This window comes from Lynx rufus, unplaced genomic scaffold, assembly GCF_022079265.1.
Source record: "Lynx rufus isolate CCGP_SWC_20201006 ecotype Redwood Valley unplaced genomic scaffold, mLynRuf1.p SCAF_17, whole genome shotgun sequence".
Lineage (NCBI taxonomy): Eukaryota > Metazoa > Chordata > Mammalia > Carnivora > Felidae > Lynx > Lynx rufus.
The window spans coordinates 31,810,505-31,828,939 of NW_025814831.1; positions in this window are offsets into that span (position 1 = coordinate 31,810,505).

Below are 18,435 nucleotides of genomic sequence, written 5' to 3' on the forward strand. Positions count from 1 at the left end.
TTGGCCACCACCAATTGGCCACGGCTTTCTCAAAATTCTTGATGCAGCTTTCAGATGGTCTTCTCAGCCCAGACGGCCCCTCTTGCTCTAAATTGTCATCTAATCTTCACTCAGTGTGTGTGTGTGTGTGTGTGTGTGTGTGTGTGTGTGAGAGAGAGAGCGAGCGAGAGAGAGAGGGAGGGAGAGAGAGACAGGGAGAGGGAGAGAGAGAGAGAGGAGAGGAGAAGAGGAGAGGAAACACACTTCTGGATCACTCCCTTTTCCTACTCTACTTTGTTCATCTCTCTCTTTGAGCAACTGTCAACTCGTCTGCTAGTTACGTGTTTTAAGTCCATCCCCCTGGACACAGTGGGCTCAAAGGCAGCGGCCATAATGTCAGCCATCATCTGAACACTCCTGTGCTCCTCTACCCCGACTCCGCATCTTCAAACTTCTTAGACTAGATTTGTAGGAGGCATTTTGGAGGCGTGGAGAAGGGGCACTCAGACTGCCCTGGGATGAGGAGTGACTGATGGGGACAGAAAGTGATGAAGGCAAGAGAGGGCAGCCTTCCCAGTCACAAAGCATGTGGGATGGAAACACCTGGAGAAGTCTCAACCCCGACCAGCCCTGAGGTGGTAACAGCTGCAGGAGAATCTCCGGGACCCAGGAAGCTCCCAACACAGTAGAACCTGAATGTTTCCAGGGACTCAGCCCAGAGCTATTAAATCCTTGAATTCTTCAACAGCATCATATCAATAAAGGTCCTAAGTAAAATGCATTCTGAAAATGACCCCTTAGCAACTTCCGTAATCTTATTACGACAGGACTCGTTATTTGCAATGGTATTTCACTTAGATCCCTTGCCATGCATCATTAGCAGTTGTCTTGCTCTCAGAATAGTTTGTCACATAAAAAAGTTTTTATCTATGTGACAGTGAGCACGATGAGCAGAGAATGTCTGTGTTGATGCACAGATGCTGGTGATTAGTAGTAGAGTAGATTAGTAGAGTAAATGCTCCCCAACATTTGCACTCCTACACACAGGCTGCATTGTAAAATTTGATGCCTGAAGATACAGAATACACTTTTTTAAATGCTGAGAATTTAATTTATGGTGTATTTCAAACCAGTGGGAGAAAGGTATTGGGCCGATATGCTGCCTGCTTTGGGGACAGAGGAAAGGTGGACCTCCTTCACCTCCCATCTTCCCCAATAATTAATTCCTTGTGACTAAAGAGCCAGGTGTAAAACAAAATTAACAATCTTAAAATATATGTATATGTAGGGGACTTAAAAAAATAACACTGGGAGATAAGGAAAGTCACTTAAAGCAAGACTCCAAACCCAGCAACCTTAAACAAAATAAATGACAAATTTGAGGACAGGAAAATGGCAAATCGCGCAACGACAAAAGATGCCGTGAACAAAATTATAAACAATGGTGCAGCCGCTGTGGAAAACAGTATGGAGGTTCCCAAAAAAATTAAAAATAGAACTACCATAGGACTCAGTAATTCCACTACTGGGTATTTATGCAAAGACTATGAAAACACTAGTTTGAAAAGATATATGCACCCCTGTGTTTACTGCAGCATTATTGATAATAGTCAAGCCATGGAATCAACCTAAATGTCCGTAGACAGATGAATGAATAGAGAAGATGTGGTATACACATACACTGGAATATTATTCAGTCATAAAAAGAAGGAAATCCTGCCATTTGTGACACCATGGATAGACCTTGAGGGTGTTACACTAAGTGAAACAGGCCAGACATAGAAAGACCAACACTATATGATCTTACTTGTATGTGGAATCTAAAAAGCTGAACTCACAGAAACAGACAGTAGAATGGTGGTTGCTAGGGACAGGGAAAGAAATGGGTAGAGGGTGGTCAACTTCTAGTTATGAGAAGAATCTCCCAGGAAAGTTTTCCTCAGAAGAACCCCCCCTAGCTGTGACACTCAGACTTCACAGAGCATAATGTTGCTCTCCAATACATCGTGCTTTGGAGCAAGGTTTATACAGAAAGTTTTATTTGTACATCCCCTAAATTCAATATAACATTTTAAAATTTGAACTTAAGTTTTGAGAGAGAGAGAGAGCATGTGCACAAGCGGGGAAGGGGTAGAGAGAGAAGGAGAGAGAATCTTAAGCAGTCTCCATGCTCAGCTTGGAGCCCGACATGGGGCTCAATTCACGACACTGAGATCATGACCTGAGCTGAAATCAAGAGTCAGATGCTTAGCCAACTGAGCCATCTAGGTGCCCTCAATATAACATTTTAAACAAAGTGGTATTGGAAGGGGGGAGTTCTCTAGTAACTTTCCATTCGGAAAGAATGTCAGAATCACATGCAAATATTGTGGAAAGTGCCCAATGTCAACAAAGGGATTGAGTCAGATATTGACGATACTCAGGCCATGTGACTATACACATGTAAATATCCCTTAAAAGTCATATTCACCATTTGGTCATCAGGAAGCAACGTTTCGTTTCGTGCAACTGACATGCTGATATATTACACATACTGACATTTTTCTGTGTTGTAGGAAACTGGTTAGTAGTGATGAATTGATAGGAGAGGGCCTGCTTTTACATTTTACATTTAACATTTAACATTTAACATCAGTGTCTGGTTTTTAAAGAAAAGTTCCTGATGGGGGCACCTAGGTGGCTCAGTCGGTTAAGCATCCGACTTCAGCTCAGGTCATGATCTCGCGGTCCGTGAGTTCGAGCCCCACGTCAGGCTCTGTGCTGACAGCTCAGAGCCTGGAGCCTGTTTCGGATTCTGTGTGTCCCTCTCTCTCTGACCCTCCCCCATTCATGCTCTGTCTCTCCCTGTCTCAAAAATAAATACATATTTAAAAAAAAAAAAAAGAAAGTTCCTGATGGTAAATAAGAGATGTTTGTATTTACAACCAGTGGTACAGACAAAGGATTACTATTGAGAAAATATATCAAATAGCTCTTTCAAATGCGAAGGAAAAAATAACCACTAGAGAACAGGCAAAGAATGGAAACAGATAATTCACAACAGAAAAAATGTGAAATCAGATGGTAAATGCAAGCAATACCCAACCTCATTGATAAAGAGAGAAATGCATTAAATACCGGAAAATAAGGAACTACCACTTTTACAATTCATCAGATCAACAAAAAGTTTGATAATATTGAGTCGTTGAGGATTCAGAAAATCAGGAACTTTTACATTGCTGATGGCTGTGTGTGTTGATGAAGGCATTTTTCAAGGCAAACTGGCAATACTAAAGTTGTAATGCACACACGCTCTATTTTAACAATTTAGTTCTAGAAACCTGTTATTCAGAAACACACGTGTGCACAAATATATGTGCATGTATAAGGATAATTATCACGGCATTATTTATAATAGCAAACAATTTTGAAAATACCCAAAAGTACACAAAGAATGTAAGGATACTATGGCATGAAATGCTATACAGTTGTTAGAAAGAGTGGGGTAGATTTTAGGTGCAGAAGTGGAAAGGTATCTGAGACATATTAAGTGAACAGAGAAAGTTTCAGAGCAATATGGGTACTATTCCATGTTAATGTGTATGTCTCTCTCCGTATAAGTATAAATAAATAGAAATTCAAATACGTAAGAAAAGGGATTGAATGGTTGAGAGCAGTTACCTCTGGGAAAGAAGTCATCCTAGGAGAAGGTGGTGGAGACAGGTTCTCATTCACCAAAGTTCCAGTTTCTTCCTTTGTCATGCTCCTCTCTGTAAGGTCATCCCCATGCTGATGACCTCTGGAATGGCCATACGACTTGCTTTAGTCACAGAAGTGACATTGGTCACTTTTGTACAGAGTTCTGGAAGTCAGGGCACCATTGGCCTTGTCTTTTTCTTTCTGGCATGAGATTGACAATGCTCCAGACAGAGTTAGGTTTTTCCATCAGCTTTGGTTCTGGAGTGAGGAGGGCAAGAGACACAGCTGTAGCAGACTCATAAAAAATGCGTAATGTGAACAAGAAATAAACATTTGTGGCTACAAGGCCACTGAGATTTGGAAGTGTTTGTTACTGTAGTATAACATGACTTCTTCTGACTGATACAAAAAGAGGAAGACATCTACAGGTTTTTCCTCTGTGTATTTCTCTAATGTAAGAGCATTCTGCGGTGTATATATGTATTTATATACTCATGTGTTAGTTGTATAACAAACTAATTTTAAAAAATTGGCATCTTAGCAAAATGATTTACAAATGGTTACATGTCAAGGACCTTCAGGATTGTTGACAAATAAAAATTGTAAAGTTCAATCCCAGAATTCCAGGACAATGGCGAAGTGCCTGCCTGAGACTGGCAGGCCAATCCACCATAGCTACCGCCTACAGTGCTGTGAAAAAGTGGAAGTTGTGTTGTCAAGCCAGTGACCAAGAAATATGGTGGTTAATTGACCATGTGAGAATTCTTGTGCACATTAGTGAGGGAGGTCAGGGAAGTAAGCTACCCAACCACAGGGTCAATCAGAGGCATCCCAATAAATGGTGGGACCACACGATCGCTTTCACAGATATTGAGAGACATTGTTCTTCAGTAGTAAAGAGAGAGTTACAATTATTGCTGACTCACAAGTGTCTGAGTATGTCTGTTTCTTTGGCTGTGTCCTGAATACAAAGAACTTGAGAACCGTTGACCCAGAAAATAGAGTAAAATTTCAGACCTATTGTCTGCAGGAGACTCTTAGCTCCTAGTGGCTGCTGCCCCTTGCTCAAATTCCAGAGTCTCGACACTTATTCCCTGACTGAGCACCTCCTCTTTGTCAGGTACTATAATTGTCAGCAGCAGTAAAGATGTCATCTTTGATCTCAAACTCACAGCCTAGGTGAGGAGGCAGATTCATAAAAACTATATATCCAGAGCCAGAGATAACAGTAACAGCAGGAGTAACCCTTTCTTAAAGGGGTGGTAGTTTTCCAAGCACAATGCCAGGTATATAATTTCTAGTTCTCAAAAACGATCCTGTAAGCCAGGTATAATTACCCCTATGTTTTCAGATGAGGAAATGGAAGTTGAGAGAAATTAAGCTACCCCCTTCAGTTCTGACAGGTGGTAGAGAGGTCTTTTTGTTGTCTATACCAAGGCACCTCTTCTGCAAAGGGAGGAATAGAAAATAGCATCAGAGGGGGCATGGCTAACTTTGAATCAGAGCTCTAACCCTTCAGACTACTGTGTGGAGATCCAGCCTGTGTTTATGTTGTCCCCAGAGGGCAAGGCAGAGCTCTGGTTAGTGGCCAGCCCGGCAATCTGACTTAGGTTAGTTATGGTTAGCATGTCTCCCATTTCTGCCATACCCCTCCTTCTGGTGCTGGAAGTAAACATCTTACTGGCTTGGGGCATGAGGGTGGGGATCAGGGAAGTCTTCACAATAGGTCTGCTATTGTGCAAAGAATTCTAGAAGATGCAGATCTAGGTTGTGGAGACACATGGGACCCCCAAGGGCCAATCCCTCAAGTCCCTTCTGTGACTGAGGTTGGGGAACAGGTCACACCTATTTGCCCTCAGCTCAGTAGCCTGTTTAACATTCTTCCTGGTTAAGCACTCAGCATAAAGAAATGCCCTAGGAAATCTAACTCTGTCTGTTCTCAGTTACTTAAGTGAATTTAACCTGAACAAGGACATGGCGGGACTCCCAGTCCCAAAACTACTTTCACATGGGGCTCGTTTTCCCGCTCGGCAGGGAAGTGGAGAACAGTGAGTGGAGAAAGGTTCATCACAAGAGCCTAAAAGAGACTGAAAGACCCTGAGCAAGAGGTCTTGGGGGTGGTCTCCTTTCCTGGGCTCTGTTCTAGGGCTGAGATCACTGGGTTCAATCCTCCTTTGAGTCAAGCCCCGCCCCCCCACCAGAGCCCGGAATAGAGCCAGGAGCTTCTTAGCCAGATGAGAGAAATTCTAAACAACCTACAAGATGGCAAGTCAGATTTTAGTGAGTGGTTAAGCCCTATGCTGTGGGTGGGAGGGAAGAAGAACCCCAGTCCTGGGGTCAGGCACAGTGCCAAGAGAACAGGAGCTCACATGTTGAATGAACAAACACATGAGGTGTACAGGGAAGGACGCATTCATTGGAAAACCCCAGATATTGGATGTTTTCACAGCCTCTGAAGAACTTGTTTTCTAGAAGGCTCATGTTGAGGTAAATTAATGGGACCTTCAGTATTGTAGTTGTCTTAGTCAATTCAGACTGCTATAACAAAATACCATAGACTGACATCTACGTCTCACGATTCTGGAGGTTGGAAGTCCAAGATCAAGGTGCTGGCTAATTCAGTTCTTTGTGAGAGCTCTCTTCTTGGCTTGAAGATGACTGTCTTCTCCCTGTCTTTGCATGGTGGAAGGAGAGAACTCTGGCCTCTCCACCTCTTCTCATAAGGATGCCATTCCCACTGTGGGGGCCTCACCCTCATGACCTTGTCTAGACCTAATCACCTCCTGAAAGCCCCCTGTTCCAAATACCATCACAATGGGGGCACAAAACTACATGTTGGTGGGACATAAACTTTCAGTCCATAACAGAAGTGTATTAAGATTACATGTTTTGTGGCTCTGCTTTTGTGCAAAAGTTTGACCACTGAGGTAGAATTCTATGATAGCCCCCCAGATTCCTGCCCCCGCAGGGTGTACATCCTGTGTAGCTCCTTCCTGGAGATGGGTGGGCCTGACCTATCAGCTGAGCCCCTGAAAAGACAGTGTAGAGGTCAGAGATGGAAGAAGTCAGAGAGACTGGAAGCATGAGAGTGGTTTTGCTGGGGCCTTGAAGTAGCTAACAGCCGATGTTGTGAGAGAGCCTGTAGAAGGGGCCACATGGTGAGGAGATGTGGGAGGCTTCTGGGAGCTGAGGGCAGTGCCCAGTGACAACCAACAAGAAAATGGGAGCCTCAGTCCTACAACCAAAGGCACCTAAATTCTGTCCAAAGCCACATGAGCTCCGAAGAGGACTCCATGCTTCAGATGTGGCTCCTCCGCCATCTTGATTTCAGCCTCCCGAGACCCTGAGTAGAGAACAAGGCCACTCCATGGCTGGAGGTCTGGCCTACGGACCTGTGTGATAATAAAGCTGCACTGTCTCAAGCCCATGAGGCCAATCGTCATTTGTTACACAGCAGAGAAAACTAATACAATCTCCTTTCCTACAACAGATCAGCCCACACCTGAGTTCCTTTGTCCTGTGAAAAACAGCTATTTGGTTGTTGATTACATTTCCCCCTTACATTAATACACCACTTCCTTTCCATTTTCTTTTCTTTTCTACTGTTTCCTTTGGGAATTTACATAGTAATTAAGATCTGCGGTGCACACGCTGTTATTTTTAACACTATTTAACACGGAAAGCTCTATTGCCTTCTCCCCAGCCTCTACAAAGCATTTCCAGGGCACGCATTGCTGTGAGGCTGCTGTTTTCCTTCTTCTCAACCATCGCGCGGGGCTTCCAAAGCTTAACATTATGTTTATTACATAACAGCAAGACATAAGCCCAAACAACCTGCTGCTGGGCTTTTAAATATAGCGGCAGCAGAAATCGCTTCTGGGCTTGATGAACAGCCACTTCAAATGTCTCCTAATTTCAGCAATTTTCTGGTCTATAGAATAAAAAGTCTAAAAATGGCTCTGAACGCATTCAAGTGCCCTCACAGGAAACCCACCCCTTCCCCGCCGGCTACACTGGTGCCTTTGCAGGAAGGGGAGAGGGAAGCCAGGGGCCCTCGGGGCTGTTGGGATTTGCAGGCAGCCTCTCAAGGACTATTGCCTGTGTGTGAGATGCCGTCAGGGGAGAGAATGGGGAAGGCACGGAAGTGGAGCCCGTCCAGGTTGGCACCACAGTGACGTGACTCTGGCAGGGCCCTCTCTCCCTTCGTTCCCGCTCTGATTGCCAGGACCATCAGCAGTTATATTCATCCATGGGATTCTCTGTTGCATTAAGAACCCACTCAATCTGGCTTGAGAATAGGGAGGTTCTCGGCTTGGGCGATCAACTGAGTAGAATTTGAGCCGTTTAAACTGACCACCCCGGGTCGGTTTTATTCTCAGGCACCAACTCCCCATTCAGTGCCCCACCTCTCCCCACTTCACCCCAAATCTCTGGGCTCAGCCCGTGGGAAAGAGTCCCTCTTTGCTCTATTCCAGCCACTTAGCCTGAGCTGACTGGTTGGGCTCCTCTTAAGTCAACACTGTGGCCAGGGAGATGGAACCCACCGTTTGGCCAGGACAGGGACATGTGTCCACTTCCAGAGCAGGAGTATGAGGCCACCAGCATGGACAGTAGAGGAAGAGTGGCTCCCCAGCAGAAAATCAGGGTGCTGTTACCAGAAGAGGGGGAGAATAGGTGCTGGGCGGGCCAGAAAAACGGTATTCTCTAGCAGTCTGACGTATTCTAAAGGGTACAGTTGAGAACACTTGAGGCGTGGAGAGGCAGTCAGGAGCAAAGGCTCTCTCCCCACCTCTGTGCTTCCACTGAGCTGCCCAGAATCCTATGTGTTCATCCATACGTGTGCATGCACCTCATCCAGGTCACCAGCCTACAAGTAGAATCAAGGTGTTAATTAATTAATGAGAGAGCACAAGCAGAGAAGGGGCAGAGGGTGAGGGAGAGAGAGAATCTTAAGCAGGCTCTATGTCCTTGCTCAGCTTGGAACCCGATGCGGGGCTCGATCTCATGACTGTGAGATCATGACCTGAACCGAAATCAAGAGTCGGAGGCTTAAACGACTGAGCGACCCAGGTGCCCCTCAAAGGTATAAATTTATAGCATATTTTTTCTCACCTGGGCCCTCCAATTTCCTCTCACCTTCAAGGCGGTAGGAATTTCTGTGGCCCTGTGCTATATGTAAAAGTACCAATTTGTTTTGCTCAATTTTATTAACATTGGGATCTATTTAATTTTTATTTCTTCCAGTATTTATTTTCAAGCAAGAGTGCATGCACAGGAGTGTGTGTGTGTGTGGGGAGAGAGAGAGAGAGAGAGAGAGAGAGAGAGAGAGAGAGAGAGAATTCCAAGCAGACTCCACGCTCTCAGTGCAGAGCCTCACGGGGACTCAAACCCACAAACTGTGAGACCATGACCTGAGCTGAGCTCAAGAGTCAGACGCTTAACTGACTGAAGCATCCAGGCGCCCCAATATTGGAGTCTATTTTAAAACCACTCTAGTATGTATAACAGTACACTTTAAAATGTATCCTATGGGTTTATCTATTTGATTAACGATACTTGAATCATGAATTTTATATTTGACATAAGGAATGTGATTGAATGATTCATTTATGTATTGAACTCAGATTTATTGAATATTGACTAAGTGTTAGGAGCCAAGGGAAACAAAGATATCCAACACTTCTCCAAAAGTTTACAGGGATGCCTGGGTGGCTCAGTCGATTGAGCATCCAACTCTTGATTTCAGCTCAGGTCATGATCCCAGGGATCTTCACGGAGCATGGAGCCTGCTTAAGATTCTCTCTCATTCTACCCCACCCCCCAACTTGTACACACTCTCTCTCTCAAACTAACAAAATAGTAACAGAAGTTTACAATCTACTAAACGAAATAAGCGCACGGCACAAAAATAGCTAAATATGGTTCTAGGTCAGAATCAGTCTGTTTCTTTAAAAAGACAGCTTACTCTATGTTCACCTAATTCCTAGCTTAAGGAGTTTAACTGAAATCAGGGAAGGTTTGGCCCAGTATCTGATATAAAAAGGGCCACTCAGTGGTTCTGGATTCAGGAAAGATTCTGGAGGCTGGGGAGAGAGCTGTTGTGTTGAAAGGAACCCTTTGGCTTCAAAATGAAGCAAGACTCTTTTGACCGCTCCAAAAGAAACTGTGTGAAACCCAATGAAGAAAACGACAAAATTCTTGATCTTTTGGCTTTTTGGCCTAAGTGAAAAAGCAGCACATCAGATTACCAATGGCACATTACCCATTCGGAGAATCTTTTGGCCAATGGATTGCAGAAGAGAATCCATTAAGGAAAATCCATCACATGAAGTCAGAACAGAGAGTAAAGGTGAGGGTATATGTACTGGGCATTGATGGGGTCTACTGAAGTCACCATGCTTCCCAAGTTAAATATCTCGAGGAAGGGCCCTCGTCGGCCTATCTTTAGTCAGATGTTCCCCTTGGACTGGTTAACTGGGGCCAAGGGGGAAAGGTTATGTTACACAAAACAGTTGATGATTCTGTAGAAGCCATGTTTAGGTGGGGTCGGGGGGGAAGGTAACTGGGCAGAGGGTTCACCACCTGGGGGTGGGGTGGGATGGGGGGAGGTGGGCGGACAAAATTATGGGTCTGGTATGCCTGACTTTAGCTGGAGAGACGTCAATGGCTCAACTTTAATTTCCTGCCACTTAGCATAGAGTTACTCTTGCTTCTGGGACTCAGATATTATTAAGCCTCAGCTCTAGAAAACAAGCCATGGATGTGATAACAAATCCCTGCCTGGACTGCTAAAGCTGGGTAATGTTCTTCACCCTGTACCACATGAGTCCCCACTTTGGTAGCCTGCCTCAGTAACTGTCTTTCTAGAACCGGACTCCTTAGGTGCTGGGGTCCTTACCCTGTACCTGGCCTGGGTCCCAAGCTTTACCAGGTGCTGGTGGGTTCCCCAATGCTTCCTGGATCCCCAGATGCATGCCTTTATTTCCACAGCTGTCCCCCTTCCTGCTGTAGTTAACGGAGGCCTGATTACTGCTCCGAAGGCTATCTTCGAGACAAAGCTCAGTGTGAAGGTTTTGCAGAGTACTGATGGAGGAGTGAAATGAGAAGAAAGGGGGGAGAGTCAGTGTTCCCGGAGGCAGTCAGCACCAAAACTGTCTGGGAGAGCTGGGTGACACGAAAAGACCACCTGGGGAGTCGTTACTCCCCCCCCTCCCCCCCACCAACTTCCTCTTCTCCCCATACTTCTGGGGTAGGGACTTGGAGCTGGCTGGAGCGGGTGAGCATGGTGAAATATGACCCCCCAAATCAAATCAAGACTTGACAGCCTCAAACACCACAATAACTAAATCTTGCTGTGGACCCAGCTGTAGATATTTGGCTAGTTTATGAGAATGCTTGAAGACCACATGCAACGTACAAATCACATGGCAACCCGTAGTCGGCCCTCTAGGGTTTCCCGTTTTCCCAGAGGCGACCCTTCAGAAACCTCCACGGGGGTCTTTGCCACTTCCTGCCCTTCCCAGGGGACGATGGGGTGAAAAGAGGACACGAGTGAAGCCTGCCAGTAGACCAGCAGTGCCAGTCACTTCTCAGACCATCGCACCGCCCCCCCCCCCCCCAACGAAGATGTGAAAAGACAGCCCAGGCCCCATGCAGTTTCTGGAACTCCAGGAATGAGTCCTGAGGCAGAGGCCACAGCCCTTGTGTCGGACCAGAAAGCTAAAGTGGCAGGGTCAGAAAGGTTTCTCCTACTGTCTAGGGGGTAGAGAAATGGTCAAAACATCCAGGTTTTAAAACGCCAGGGATATGAAGAGACATTGATCTCTAATCCCTGGTCTTTAGGGGAAAAAAAAAAAATCACTAGACTTTTTTTTTTTAAGCTAACTCTCAAAAGGAAGGGGTGGTAGCGATAGTGCTAAAGTTCTAGCCATTTCTCTGTTCTTTCTGAGCGTAGACGGTCAACTGCCGAGTTTTGGTGGAGACAGCGCGGCACAGTAAGAAACTGGGAGGGACCCCAGCTGGGCATTTCTTAGCTGTGGGACCTTGGACAGTTTCTATAACCTTTTGAGCCTTAATCTCCCTATCTAGGAAATGGCCATACGAATAGAATCTCCCTGATGTGAAAAATGAAAGAATGCACGCGAACTCTTGGCTCACTGCGTGGTGCACGTGGGGAATCCGAGGAAGGCAGGTGTTTTGTGAGAGGGAGCGGGCAGAAGGTTGACAGGTGAAAGCAGGTATCACGGGCAGGTGTGGTGGTTGGGCCACAGCCATTTCACAGGAAGTTCCCCTGACGTTCTGCCTTCGTCCTGCTCCTCCAGGAATCTCCAACACCAAGCGGGGGCCTGATGTAGAGCAGGCCCTCGGGCAATGCTTGCCTGCTGGTCAGGGAGAGGTTTGCAGGAGGGAAGGAGGGCAGGTGAGAGAGGAAAGGGCAGAGAAGCAGGAGGGAGACAGCCGTGGGGATGGAGTGACAAAGCCTGAATGGCGGAAAGTGCCCTGTCTTTAGAGCCCCTGTAAAATTAATGGACTTGCCGTAGGTAGAATGGTTTCAAAAGTGCTTTGGAAGCCAGATGGGAAGCTTCTGTCACTGTTTTCACTGCGAGCTTAAGTGAAAACAATGAACCCCATTCTCGCCTGCAGGGAAGGTTCTGGCTCAACCATCCTCTGGCCAGCCTTGCTGAGGTGGAGCCTTCCCAGCCTCTCCGCAGATGCCCCTCTGGCTGGCTACTGCCTCTGGGAGGCTGTCTGGGCAGCAGGCGTGGGGGAAAGTGCTTTGAGGCAGAGCAGGGCAGGGAGGGCTAGATGATCCCCCCTCTCCTGCCAGATGGGCAGGAAACTCCGAAAGCGAACCAAGTTCTGAGCCTGGGGGGCTTGGAGCCTTCCTGAGAAGCTGTGGTTCCACACGGAGGCTATTGGAAAACCGAACTGCTGCATAAAGATTCCAGTTACTAATGTGGGGAGAAGAGAAAACCCCAGACCAAGAGGTATGGCAGGGTCCTCCCACCCGCTTTACATCTCACCCTCTGTCGGGCCCCTTGACCTCCCTGCACCTTTGTTTTTCATCTGCCAGCTTCCCCGACCTCACCTGTGCTGCAAATGACCTTTTGCCTCTCTGTGTCCCCAAGCTATATAGCCCAGCTTTTACCTGACACGTGTTTCACTCGATCTGCCCTGAAACTTCTTTTTATACTTTAGTCAATTGTTTATACCACTCTTGACACAGATCGTAAGCTCCTCGAAGGCAGGGATTGGTGGGAAACAGTTAATAACGATCCATGTTGAATCATTCACTTAACGAGTACTGACCAAGCCCCCCTAGGCACTGTGTTCAGCTCTAGAAATGGAGCAGCGAGCAACTCAGATAAAAATCCCTGCTCTCAGAGTTTTCCTTCTGGTGTGGAAGACAGATAATAATGACAGAACATAAACAAAGGGAATCAAAGCAGCGGTCCTGCATCACACCCCTGGGGGGGGGGAGCTATTCCTGCAGAATACAATGTTAATGGCACTCCCTGGATTGCGGGAGACCAGCTGCCCTGGGGACACGCTATCCCCAGGGTCTGGCCAGATGCCTGATGTGTGGTAAACGGTCTGTCAAGATTGATTGAAGAGTAAGCAAATGAATAAATGGGCGGTCTTTCTCCATGTACTTACGTCTCATAATGTCAGACTCTATCCATTTTTCTCTCCTTTCTGCATATGCTTCCTGCATGCACCTCCTTGAGGTTAGGCAGGGCCACGTGACTAACTCTGTTCAGTGAGGTGCCGGAAGTGCCGGGATTCGCTTCTGGGCGGGCGCTTGACCCCCCCCTCCAGCTTTTTCTCCTCCTGCTGCAGTGACCAAGGTAGCCAGAAGTCCGAGCCCCTGAGCGATTCTGTGGAGCAGAGCAGACCTTCATAGGAGTCATTTGCAGGACAAGCCTTTGTTATGTTAAGACACTGAGACTTTGGGGGTTTTTGCTCCCTGGGCATGGCCTAAACTATTCTAATGATCCCACCCTCCTGTAAGCTCTTTGAAGTTCAGGCCACTGGGTCCTTTATTGGGTCCGGCACAGAGGTGATCAGAAATCGTTAAAAAAAAAAAAAGGGGGGGGCGGGGCGGCTGATAGACCAAAAAGTAATGCACATCGGTAAGTATTTTTGGGCTTTTGCCTCAGCTGGAATCCCTCAGCTCTTCGGGAAAGTACTTCTGCGGGTTCTGGGCCTGGCCACCATGGCAGGGTTGTTCATTTCCAATGGGTGGGTTCCCTTCTCCCCACGAGGTCCTCTTCCCCGGTGAGGAAGGTAGTGCTGCCCTTTTCCACAAAGGAAAAAAAGCACCAGTTTCTCACCATGGGACACAAACCATCTAGAGGAAGGACATGATTTAGGAAAACTCTAGGACCCCAGAGTTGGAGCCATTGGGGTCTTCGCCTACCCAAGCCTCCCAGTGTGGCTCACACAAAACCGAGAGACCCTTGCAGCTGTGCTCTGAGGACAGAGATAGGGACCAAAACGCTCCCTTCCTCCCGGGGTCAGGAAGACACTGCTTCAGACCCATTCCTTAGACCAGGGGTGATCAAACTCGGCGGGCATCTGCACCGCCTGGAGGGCCGGTGCGAACACAGACTGTCAGCCCTCACCTCCGGAGTTTCTGCTGCAGTACATCCGGGGTGGGGGCTGAGAATTTGCCTGAGTCCTGGCTGAGGGCTGCTGACCAGACGAAGGGCAGATGTGTGTCATCAAGGCAGGCCCCCGGATGGGAGCCAGAAGGTACCTGGGTCCGATCTGGGTGCAGAGGTGGCCGTGAAAAACACGTTTGAGAGCGGGTCATTGGGTAGTGGAAAGAGCACTGGACTGAGAGTCCGAAAACTTGCAGTGCTCTCCCATAAGGCCTTGCAGCTGCTGACCGCCGCCAAGATGGGCCCCTCTGGAGTCAGTTGAAGCCGCTAACTTCTCTCATGGGCAGACCTGCCAGGTTTCTGGGTGGGTGAGCCCCGCCCAGGGCCCTGCGCCCAGTGCACTATCTGCACCAGACCTGGGACCCAGCGCAGGAAGCCACCAGGCGGTGCAAAGTGCCCTGCCATCTTCTTGCTGACTTACTATCCGTGCTCCTGGCGGGGCTGTGCTGTGCCAAGGGTTAGCGTGGGTGGCTGTGACTCACTCAGCCTCTTGGGGAAGCAGATGCAGCTGGTGCTGCCACGGAAACAGGCTAAATCAATCCCAGTCTCTGTAGGGGGCAGAGAACAAGCTGCCTGCAGCCAGTGAGTCGGGGCCGCTCTGGTTCTGTGCTGGGTGCAGCCACCGCACCAGCGAGCACAGCCTGCTCGGGAGCGGCCCTGGGAGCCGGGCTGGGGACAGCAGCAACAGAAGCTTGTTGCAAGCGCTGGGGCATGCGACAAGGGGCAGACGGGAGGCTGCGTGTGATGGGGACACAGACTGGGATATCTGTGCTTCCAGTGGGGTGGGGAGAGGAGGGGAGAACCTCGCTCTTGACGCTCTTCCTGAACTTTCTGGAAAGGTCTAACTCCTCTGAAGCTGCTCCCTCGCTAGATGACGTGGAGCTGCCCTCCCTCCCAGCTGGCCAGAAGTATACCCCCGAGAAGAAGGGGAAACCGAGGCCAGAGGTTGCAATGACCTCAACAAAGTCCCACAGCTGTCAGAGGCACAGTGAGGCTGGGCTCCTGAACACCGGACTCTCATCGTTTCCACTGGCCACTGCCTCCCCAGGGAACAATCTGATGGGCCGTGGGCAATTTGCTTTGCCTTGAATATCTGCTCTTCCAGGCAGAGGGTAGTGCCGTTGATAACAGGCTCTGCTTTTCCCAAGAACAGCGGTGAGTCTCTAGCCAGCTTTCCCCACCTTCATCAGCTCCTCAGCCAGGCAAATGAGTTTCCACCGGCTCCACCAAGCAGTCGGTGGAAATCCGAAGTTTCCAGTGTGCCCAATGTCCTATCATTACAGCCTTAGGCGCAGAGCCAGAGCAGGGCGCCCTGGGTCTTCAGACCAGCCTCCCCCATCCCCTCCACCTGGGTAGGTGAATGTCTACACTCTCCAGGCCCACCTGTGATTCTCCGGCCATCTCCCCTCATGTCCCCTGTTCCCAGCTGAGGCTTACACCGGGGCGGGGGGCCCAGAGGCCCCTCAGCCTCACAAAGCGACCATTTCCCACTTCCCCAAGACCCTGGCCGCAGACGGGGCTGTGAGCAACCTTCCCTTCCAGATCGTAGTGGAATAAAGGCCAGCGCTGGGCCCCCACCTCTCTCGTGCCTTTCCCCTCCCACCTCCTGTTTTCCTGCCCTCCCTGTATCTTTGATCCATCAATGATCTCCCTTGTCCCGATCGCTCAACTTCTGCCTTTCTGTGAGTTCCTCCTCAGCCTGTAAACACGTTTCTGTCACTCTCACATAAAAAACCCCAACAACAACAACAAAACCCTAATGAAACCAAATCTGTGTTCCACTCTGGTTACTCTCCTTCCTTAACTGCTTCTCAAACCAGCCTGGGCTTTTCCTCTCCCCTCCCCTACCTCCCAAGGGCTCCCAATGTTTTTCTGTGGTGCCCCGCTCCCCTGCCGGTATCCCCAGTGGGCATATCAGTGGCGGGGAGGGGGGGGGGGCTCAGATGTCCCTAATCTGTCTGGACCTCAGGGCACCAGAGGGAGCTGGGGCCCTTTCACCCTACCCACCACACAGCCCCCCCAGCCATGCATCTTCTTTCGAGCCCCAAAGAGCAGTTACACTTGTATTCAGGTTTCCTGACCCATCTCCTTGAGCCCCAAGGCTCTGCCCTCCCTCCCCACCCCTGCCCCCAAGCTGGGTTCTCCACCAGTCTATAGGACCAGCTTAAAAAAAAAAAAAAAAAAGGATGTCTGATATCCCCTTCATCTTTGGTTTTCCCTACCAAAAACATTTTATCCTCCCCAAGTCAAAGGAGATGGTCTCCCCTGCATGGGAGACAGGCAGGCAAGACACCGGAGGGTGTGGATGGTGGGGAGTAGAGCAGGGGCTCCTGAGAGGGGCACTGGCGGCAGAAGCCCACCGCCAAAATTGGCCTTCTGCACTTGGTCAATTCTTACGCATTGGAGCAGAATCCTACCAAAGGGATCACTACAGAGTGGAACACGTTCTCAGTGTCGGAGCTGAAGGGTAGGCTTTGAAAGAGGTGGGAGAAAATGTTTCCTTTGATCACAGTCTAAGAAGCACCAGGAGGGCAGGGCAGACTGATCTCTTACCAGCTTCGCAGAGTCAGATTTCATGTTTGAGGGCACACCACGTTGAGTGGCCCTCCCCACCATCGCCCCCCTCCCTGTGCGACTCTGGGCACAGCCAGGGAAGCCCTGGGCTCTGCGGGGCGGGGAGGTGACTCCCACTGGAGTCAGCCCGCTGGGACCCTAGGCAGGAAGAGCCTGTGCCTTCCATCAATGCGCTTTGCAGACACAGAAGCTCTCGACTCAAAAGGTGCCGCTGAAAACGGCAGGGCATTTCTGTGACGTCAGAACCCAGGCTGCCAGTTTGCTCTCCCCTGGCTTTTAGTACCCAACTCCCAAGACTTGGCCAGCCTTCTGGAAACGGCACGGAAAAATCGACATACTTACAGCCTCACATTGATTCTTCCCAAAGCCCTTCCACATAAACCAACATGCAGACTGTCCCATTTCAAAGGGGCCTTATGGCTCAGGGTTCAGTCCCTCTCGTGCAGGATCACTGCCATTTGACCAGTCTGCTGCTCGACTAGTTCCCAGGGGAGAAGGCTTTCTGGGTGATTAGGAATCTGTAGAAAGGACTTTGGTAAATGGAAATGTCTTCCTGATTGTGATCTGAAATCTGCCTCCTTGTAACTTCCACCCATCTTGATTCTGCCCCCTGGTCCTTGGAGGAACAGGTCTCATCACGCCTCTCACTTGGTCTTGTGTCAGCTGGAGGAGGTGAGATGGGGTTGTTTGCCTCTTACAGAGTGAGGCTGCTTAGCGACACCGAGGGGCTGTGAACAAGCTCCAGGTGGAGTTGGAGAGAGAAGCCAGGTGTCTCCACTCCCCAGGCCAGTCCTCCTCCTTCCATTACTCTGCTTTTCTTCTCTTTTCTTTCTTTTTTCTTGTCTTCCTTTCAGAGAGTGAGAGCATGCGAACAAGGGAGAGAAAGAGAGAATTTTAAGAAGGCTCCACGCTCAGCACAAAGCCCGACATGGGGCTCAGGGTCACAGCCGTGAGATCGTGACATGAGCTGAAACCAAGAGTTGGATGCTCAACCAGCCGAGCCCCCCAGGAGCCCCTTTTACTCTGCGTTTCTTAATCCTTGCCAGTTGGTGCTGTGCTGAGCACTTACTGTGTGCACCCGGAATACTGCAGGCATTGGACACCTTGCTCCTTTCCAGAGAGCCATCGATTCCAGCTCAGGACACACACACTTCAAAGCAGGCGCTCAGCCAGCAGCCTGGGGGGGCTCATCTTCATCAGGGGAGGTCAGCCTGGAAAACCAGCTCTCTTCCTTACTTTCAGCTGCTCCCCCCAGCACCGGCAGGAAAGGGAAAATGTGGGGAAGCTGATCCTAAACAGAGAAGAGAAGGGCCTGAACTTGAAAGGAAGAAGAAAGGCCTGGAGAAGATTTTGGAAATGACAGCCGTCAGCGCTGGGCTTGGAAAGACGGCACAGAGAGCTCGTGGGTGTGTGGGTGGGAGGGCTCTCACCGGTGCCAACGCTGAGTCGTGTGGCAGCCGGGAAGCAGGGGAGCGGGGCCCCGAGCGGTGCCCGGACTGCAAACCAGAACCGCAAGGCCTGGTCTCCACAAGGGCAGGTC